This window comes from Prunus avium, chromosome 1 (assembly GCF_965620075.1).
Source record: "Prunus avium chromosome 1, drPruAviu1.hap1.1, whole genome shotgun sequence".
Lineage (NCBI taxonomy): Eukaryota > Viridiplantae > Streptophyta > Magnoliopsida > Rosales > Rosaceae > Prunus > Prunus avium.
The window spans coordinates 15,905,433-15,913,767 of record NC_142284.1 but is presented as its reverse complement, the minus strand read 5'-3'; the positions used below and the strand labels follow the sequence as shown (position 1 = coordinate 15,913,767).

At 37.5% G+C, this 8,335-nt stretch overlaps 1 long non-coding RNA gene across 4 annotated transcripts; it reads right to left on the bottom strand.

The window, feature by feature from the left end:
• Positions 1–344: 344 nt before the first annotated feature.
• On the bottom strand, positions 345–4,707 carry LOC110749347 (uncharacterized). Of its 4 annotated transcripts, XR_015836370.1 has the most exons (7): positions 4,098–4,707; positions 3,505–3,611; positions 3,025–3,091; positions 1,924–2,022; positions 1,616–1,723; positions 1,073–1,380; positions 345–805 (listed from the first exon to the last, which is right to left on the bottom strand). It is a non-coding gene; the product is annotated as an uncharacterized LOC110749347 (long non-coding RNA). The 4 variants fall into 4 exon arrangements; XR_015836373.1 differs by lacking the exon at positions 1,073–1,380; XR_002525601.2 differs by lacking the exon at positions 345–805 and having other exon boundaries at positions 815–1,380.
• Positions 4,708–8,335: the final 3,628 nt, after the last annotated feature.

The window sequence follows — 8,335 nt, the reverse complement described above, 5'->3', positions numbered from 1 at the left end:
CCAGGGTTCTTCAAGCTTTGTGATGATGCCGTTTTAGCATGTTGAGTCACAAGGCAAATTATTGTGTTAAAGACAGACTCAAATCCATTAACTTAAAATACTTATGACAGTTTCTGTAGTTGTATTGAATCTTATATGGAATGCTCGCAATTCCCTCCAAGAGCACAAAGTTCATTCTATGGTAGATCGCCGTGCAAGTTCGTCACATCATTCTCACAATAACTAATCATGTGATCGAGAGCTCAAAGTTCATTCTATGAACCGTGAATGACTACAATAACTAATCATGTGATCGAGGCTTGGTTTTTGCAATAATTTTTCATTTCAAGTTACCAGGTAATCAACGAACATATACTTTGCACAGGATAAAAAATTTTATTTATCAATAAAAAGTAGTAAAACTGGGGAAGAGAACCCGCAGCTTCAGTTTCTTAAAGTCTCCATCAATACCCTAGATGGTATCCATATTCTGTCAAGCTCTGCAAATTACTGGGAACATCCACCGCTTCTTTACAGTAAGCATTCGAGAAGCTGCTTCCGCAATCCAACGTTGCTGTAGTATGCCAAAGTCTCCATCAATACCCTAGATGGTATCCATATTCTGTCAAGCTCTGCAAATTACTGGGAACATCCACCGCTTCTTTACAGTAAGCATTCGAGAAGCTGCTTCCGCAATCCAACGTTGCTGTAGTATGTCTCCATATGACAACTAAATCTCAAGATTTTTTTTAACACATGACAGAAAATTTTATATGAAAGCAGCAAGTATCCATTTAATAGACAAGTCTTCATATACAAGTTTTTCCTACAAAAAACACAGGTCATTAATTATACGAAAACAGTGTTCAAAATTCAAATACCTAGCAACCTTTCTAGCCAAAGGAATTGTTTTCAGAGGGAAAATAAGAAAGCAATGGAAAAGCATAGTTAATCAAGGTTCGTAAATGTCTTCTACAACATTTTTACATCAAAATTTTCATATTCATAGGTAGTGCATTTTTTATTCATGGTGTTTTAATATCACCAGCAACAAGTACAGAGCACCCAAACCCACCAAAACACGGCTTTTTACCTGCCACTACGACGACTTAGGCTCATCAAGACAATATGATTAGGTAAGACTATTAGTATTAGACTAGAGCCAAGTCTGCAACTGCCTTTGATCCTTTTACAACCATAGATCTAGGCTCTAGGCTTGCTTAGTGACTTCCAGGTTCCAACTGGTTTGTAATTCTTGGTATCCTTTTATGTTGTGAACTTCAGTATGCTAACTGTCCTGCTAGCTTTAAAATATCGGAATAGGCTCTAAATGCTTCACAACGAGTAGATTTGAACCTCCAAAGACGCTCATAGCTTCAAAGACATTTCATGGTTAATTTCCTATACATCAACAGAGTACAATGATATATCAACTATCTTTCCTAATAGAGAAAAAAAAGAAAAGAAAAGAAAAAAAAAGGTTTTCATTTTTTTTTCAGTTGTGCAGCAATAAGCTTGATTTCAATCTGGACAAGAATTAAGATTTTTATTTTACTTCGTTATTTTTTATCTTTGAAAAGAACCTTAAGACAGAGCAATCTGGTAACACATACAAATTGTGAAAACAGAAGCTTACAAGTTGTGGCTTCATCCTCATTCATTCCCAAAAAGAGAGATGTGTCTAGGATAGTTATTGTAGAATAAGTAGACCGCAGCAGCTAAAACATCTTCTTTGTGTAAAGATCTGAAAGAAATTCGGAACAAAATTAATGATGAGATGAACTGCACAAAACATAAGAATTAGTACACTACAAGAAAGGAGTATTTGAGTGTTGATCTCCTCAAAATCAATTATTAGAAAACCGTAGAGATTATTTCCTCTTTTCAATTCAACGAGAGATTAAGTGCAGATTACGCTATGCAATTCATCCCCATAGAACTTACAAGCATGACATGAAGATTGAACCTGACAATATTGCCCAGATTGAAAAGTACTCGCAGGCATATTTTTCCGCAGAATCAAAAAATTTGCCATTCCTCATCCTGATTATGAGATTGCTAAATCAGCTAAAGCATCATCCCAAATACATAATTAAGCTCGCTAAAGATATGTTGGATATAATATCAATAAATATTAATTTGTGCACGGTTGTTTCTATTTTTACTTGTTACGCTAATCTTCAGATACAATTAGACTAGTCTCAATTTCCAGCGGGGCCATAGTGAGTGACTCCTTTAAGGAAAAAAAACATACCATCTCAGGAAAAAGAAAACCGAAGTAGAAACTAGGAATGAAAAGAAAACACTCTAATGGTTGGATGTGAAATAAAAATAAAGTGATACGGGGAGAAATTTATGCAGGCAGAAGCAAAATTGCTTCCTATTGCTGGGATAAAAGATGTATTGTAATCATTATACATCAGTTACACTTTTCAAGTCATCTAACAAATAAACTTACAATCTTCAATTGATACAAGAAAGTCTAATCAACGATTTTAATAATCTGTTTAACGACATCCTTTTACTGATCTAGAACAGGTGCTGCTGCATATCTGCCTCATTGTTAAACTTTTTCTTCAAATCTTCACTTTATTGCATATTGTTTTATTCCTGTTGAAAATTTGAAATCAATCAAAATTATGGCTGCTTTAAGTTCCATACAAGATCGGGTTTCTTTCTCCAATAGATTGTAACTCTTTGTGATCTTATGAATTCACTTTTGTGTTTGTTTTACTAGTCTATATGATATGAACTTAGGAGACAAAATTGATGTTATTCTGAACATTCAGGATAAAATTTGTGTTCTATCAAAATTATCAGAGGTAAATATGAGCCTTTTATAATAGGGTGATTATCAGTTTTCTTGTCTAGTTTTTCCTAATGTATCACTCTGGTAGACATCGTTTCCACAGTGGCTATTCATCACAATGTTTTTTATAAAATTATATCTCATAGAAAAGGAACAATAATTCTTTTGCAGACATGGTACATGTATGCACTGCAATGAACCATACCCAAAAAAACAGAGAAAATAATTTTACGTACACCAACCGCGAAGTTTTTTGCATTCATACTGCATCAACCATATAATAATTTCTTCTTGCTCAGTCATCTACACCATGAAGGAAAATGAGGCAGTGTGTTAACACAGGCATATAACTTCTAGCACATACTACTGACATGTATCCTTATTGGGAACTACTTTAATTGAATTGATTGTCTTATAAACAAGAAGTTCAAAAGGATTTTCGTTGAAGTTCAAAGGGAAAACTTCAAAAAATACGTGGTTTGTGAATCCTTTAGATCTGTATTAGATTTTCACAGGGAAATCTGTATTTAGTATATAAAAATATGTATACCATGATTTTTCAAATTGAAATGTCAAATCGAAGTCGGTTGTTTCGGACAATTTTATGCATAAGCTCTACAAGTATGAAGTGATTCTCGTAGGTGCATTCAAATGGTTTAAAACTCATGTGTGAACATAGCCAATTATGGGAGAAAGATATAAAGCTGAGACTGTACCTTCGTATATAATGGTGCAAGTCACATTATTTTTTGTTGAAGCCATTATTGGATTTGCAACTGCTAAACTTGAACTTCACCACCCTTCTTTTTCTTGACAATTATCACTTCCAAGAGCAAAAAATTAGTGTGCCAGAACTAGTTCATAAACAAAACAACAAACCATGCCCAAGGAGCATCACTTCCAGATGAAATTTAAAATGCAGGTTGATATCATTTAAGTTTCACCAACTATAAGCTGTGTGATGCAGAACCTAGAATTTACTTAACTCCAATAGAAAAAAAGTACGGTTCTATTAAGGAAAGACAGAGTGTTAGAAAAAATTCATTATTCTTGAAATTAATTATTTTGCATTTATTCTACATGTAATGTAACAAAAAAATTCGTATATATGTAACAAAAGGCACTCCCCCTCAAGAAGTCCACTGTTAAAAAGTATAAAGTAATGAAATAAAATCCAGAAGACTAGATTAGAAAAACACATACACACACAAATGTGAGAGAGAGAGAGAGAGAGAGAGAGAGAGAGAGAGAGAGAGAGAGAGAGAGAGAGAGAGAGAGAGAGAAGAGAGAGAGAGAGAAGATCAATCACCTTATGGAGAATGGTTTCATATTCAGTTGACCATGATTATCACACCCAATTCCAGTTATAGCCCAGAATTAATCAATGACCGAGAATCACAACAAAAAAACCACCCAGTTCCAGTTATAGCCATTGCAGCAATATGAAACAAGAATTAGAGCAAAAGCTCTATAAGATTATGAGAAATCAGCAACAATCCTAGAACCCTTGACCCAGAGAAACAACAATTAGAGAACAGAAAAAAGCACAAGTTTAAGCTATTGGGTTGACCAAAGATTGAAAATTGAAGAGTAGAATAATTTCAAGAAATAAAATGATATTGCAAGAGTTTGCAAGTTCTCGAGTGAATGAAACAAACAAGAGAGAGAGAGAGAGAGAGAGAGAGAGAGAGAGAGAGAATGGCGGATTACAGAGATGATGATGATGTGCCAAAAAGAGTAATTAGAGGGGAAGGAAGGAGAAGGAGGACTGAATTGAAAGAGCAAAGAATAGTTATGTTTTGGTAGATAAGAGTCGTGGGTTCGAAAATCTAAAGAATCCTATAGATTGCAAGAAAAATTTAAAAGAGCGGTTGATTCTTTTGTCTGTTAAGACCATGCAGTGCTGAGTAGTGTTTTGTCTGCCAACACTCTGCAGCGATGGACTCCTCCGCAGTTGGGTTCTTTTATTTTTTAATTTCCTTTTTCTTTTTCGATTTTAAATTTAATATGATGTTTGGTAACTGAATTTACAAACTGAAACACACGTCTTATCTTTGTTGGGCCACTTTTTATTTTATTTTATTTTATTACAAATAGTTCTTGAGGTTTGTCAAATTATTACCTTTGGTCTTTTATGTTTTTTTTTTCCGACATTTATCTATATATATAAAACAAAAGACAGAACCTCCTTGCTGGCATGCAATCAACACTGCACGAATAACATCTACTTCGGCTGCAAGAGCAGACCCAAACCTCATATCTCCTTGACCTCCTGCTCGCATCGTCCAACCTACGAAGTCTCGAATCACTCACCCAAAACCTCCCATATTTGTTTGCATCACCCAAGTCCCATCACAATTTGCTTTCACAAAACCGTGTCGGGGTTTTTCCCATACCGCCTGGACTTGTTGAGTTTGGTCAGGGGGTTTAGGAAGCTCATTAATCAATGGAGCCTTTGGTAAGACAACCTTCTTGTATTCCCCCACCTGCACTACCATTATACCTTATGCATCACTCGAATTGATTTGTAATCCTTGGAACACCATAGAGTTACGACATTTCCATATTCTCCAAAACCCATAAGCGAGTAATTGCAAAAGATCCTCATACTGTTCATAACCTGCATATTTCCGCTTGAGAAAAGCCTAACAGGATGCAAAATCATTGCCCTCGACAGTAGCAGTATCCAATTGGAGAGGACAAGCGAACCGAAATGCGCAGGAAAATTCACACTGGAAAAATAAATGCATTTGAGTCTCACCTTCCTGTTCGCAGAGCCCACATTTATTCTCCACATCCATATGACGTCTTCGCAAATTATCCAGCACTGCTAGAGAGTTTACACAACCCTACCACATAAAGAATCTAATTGTTGGAATTACCTTTAAACTCCAAATGCCTTTTCAGAAGGATTTTTGCACCTTCTAATTACTACACTCCCCTTCACCCTTGCGATTGAGCTCACCATTCCTGTCCAAATTCTCAGCAAGTTCGTAATCGTAATCGGACTTTACTGTATAATCACCATGCTTTGTGAAATGCCACGGTAGTTTATCAGGACATCCTCTGGGGCTAGTGGGCATATTAAGTATAAGCTTTGCATCAACCTCAGTAAACCATCGTATCACATCATCTCGTCTCCAATCTTTGGTGATAGGATCGATCAAATCTTTAACCTAAACAGGCAACTCAAGGTGAGGAGACTAGACCTTGAAATTATAAGGTTGAGGCATCCAGCGGTCTTCATGGATTCGAATACTCTCTCCATTGCCAACTCTCCATCTCACACCATCCTCAAGGATGTGTCACCCTTGTACAAGCCCTTTCCATCCCCAAGATGAGCTGCACCTACGGACCAGAAATCACGCCCTGAAAAATATTTATTTTGTAAAAGTTGGGCCAACAAAGAGTTAGGAGAGCAGACGATCCTCCAGCAAGTTTTCCCCAGAAGGGCCAAGTTAAAATAAATCAAGTCCCGAAAACCCAAACCTCCCACAGGTTTCATCTTGCTCATCTTTTGCTAGCTCACCCAATGAACCCCTCGGCTGTCCTTGGAATTCTTCCACCAAAAATTGGCAATATCACTTCCAATTTCTTTACATAAGCTCATAGGCAATTTGAAACAAGCCATGGTGTAGTTCGGTAAAGCCATGGAAACAGCTTTAATCAGAACTTCCTTGCCTGCCTAAGATAAGAATTTCTCCGACTAGCCCATGAGTTTGGTAGAAAGGCAATTCCAGATCCCTTCGAAAACAGCCTTCTTAGAAACACCAAAATCGGCCTGTAAACCGAGATATCTTCCAAAACCTTCTTTTTCCTGTATACCAAGGATGTCAACCAACTGCTTGCGTAAGTGGTCAGGACATTTGGGACTAAATAGAGCAGAGCTCTTGTCCAGATTAATGCGCTGACCAAAACCAATTTCATAAGTACATAAAATTCGTTTTAAACAAACCACTCCAGCTTCCTCCTCTCTACAGAATAAGACTGCATCATCCGCAAAGAATAAATGAGAAACAGTGATGCTTGGAGAACAAAAACGAAAGCCCTCAAGGCTACGCCTCACCTCTGCCTTATTAATCATAGCAGTCAACCCTTCCGCGCAAATTAAGAATAAAAAAGGAGAGAGAGGATCCCCTTGTCGAATACCACGCATAGGTAAGATGTGGTACACTCAGTTAATCAGAGAGGCATTTTGCTGGGGCTGCACTTTCTGATTCATACACTCAGTTACCTCCATGATCTGTGTTGGATGGTTAGTTGTAAAATTTTAGAAAAATACTCATATGCAATTCGCTTCATATCCTCACATCACTGACTATTATCATTTTCCAAACCCTTCATTAAATTTCGACGACGTCAAGCTATGGTCTTCGTGTGAAAAATTTTGGTATTTTTATCCCCCTCATTCAACCATTGCACTATGGATTTCAACTTCCAGTAAATTTCCTCTTCCTTAAGTGCTGACTGTAACTTAAATTCCAACTCCTTAACAGTGCTTGAATCAAAAGCAGTTTTTGATACTCAGCTCGCAAGTCAGTCAGTCCTTAAAGCATCAATGCATACTTGAGAGTTCCTCCATTCTCTGCGTTTCCAATGTAATAAACCTTTTCGAAACCATAATAGCTAGCCATGCACTTGATCACACTTGGGGCCTCACATTTCCTTAGCCCATCGATGTACAACCACAGCCTTGCAACCCTCATGAGCGCCCAATCTCGGATTGTAAATAAATCCGCCTTTCCTCCTCTTTTTCACTGCATGGGTCTGAAGGACAAGCATAGAATGGTCAGAGCCTTCCACTGCATGATGAAAGACTGTAGCCTCAGGGTAGTGATGGAGCCATAGAGCTGACCCTAACCCTCTATCCAGCCATTCATGTATACCACCTTACTGCCTCCTATTACGCCAAGTGAAGGGATAACACACAAAGCCCAAATCAAGCAACTGACTATCAGCCACAAAAGAATGGAAGTTGTGCATACTCCTCTCCGTGCGATTATTGCCTACTTGCTTTTTCGTGTTATCCAAAATATCATTGAAATCCCTCATTACCAAACATGCCTCTAAACACCGTGAGATCCGAGTTTGAAGAGTAAGCCATTGGGCCTTTCGAAGTTTATCATTCGTACTTGCATAGATCCCAAATAAATGATAGGCATACTCCTTCTCATTATCTGTAACCAAAACTTCAATAAAAAAATTCTGAATATTTAACCAAGGACACGTGCTGAGCCTTCTTCCAAAATAGACAAAGGACCCCACTTAAGCCCCTTGCCTCTAATGCATGCATAAAGTTCATGCCTAAAACTTTCTTAAGAAAACCATAGCGATGACTCCTAGTTCTAGTTTCCAAGAGCAACACCATGTCGGGAATATGGAGCTTCACTTGCTCCATAAGACATGAAACTGTCAGATTACCCCCGATACCCTAACATTTCCATACAAGGATTTTCATGGCGCTTGTGAAGACCCATTTTGGCCAGTCTCCACCACCTGTAGCATATCATCATTTAGATTCAGACTCAGGCATCGTCGTGCCTTCTT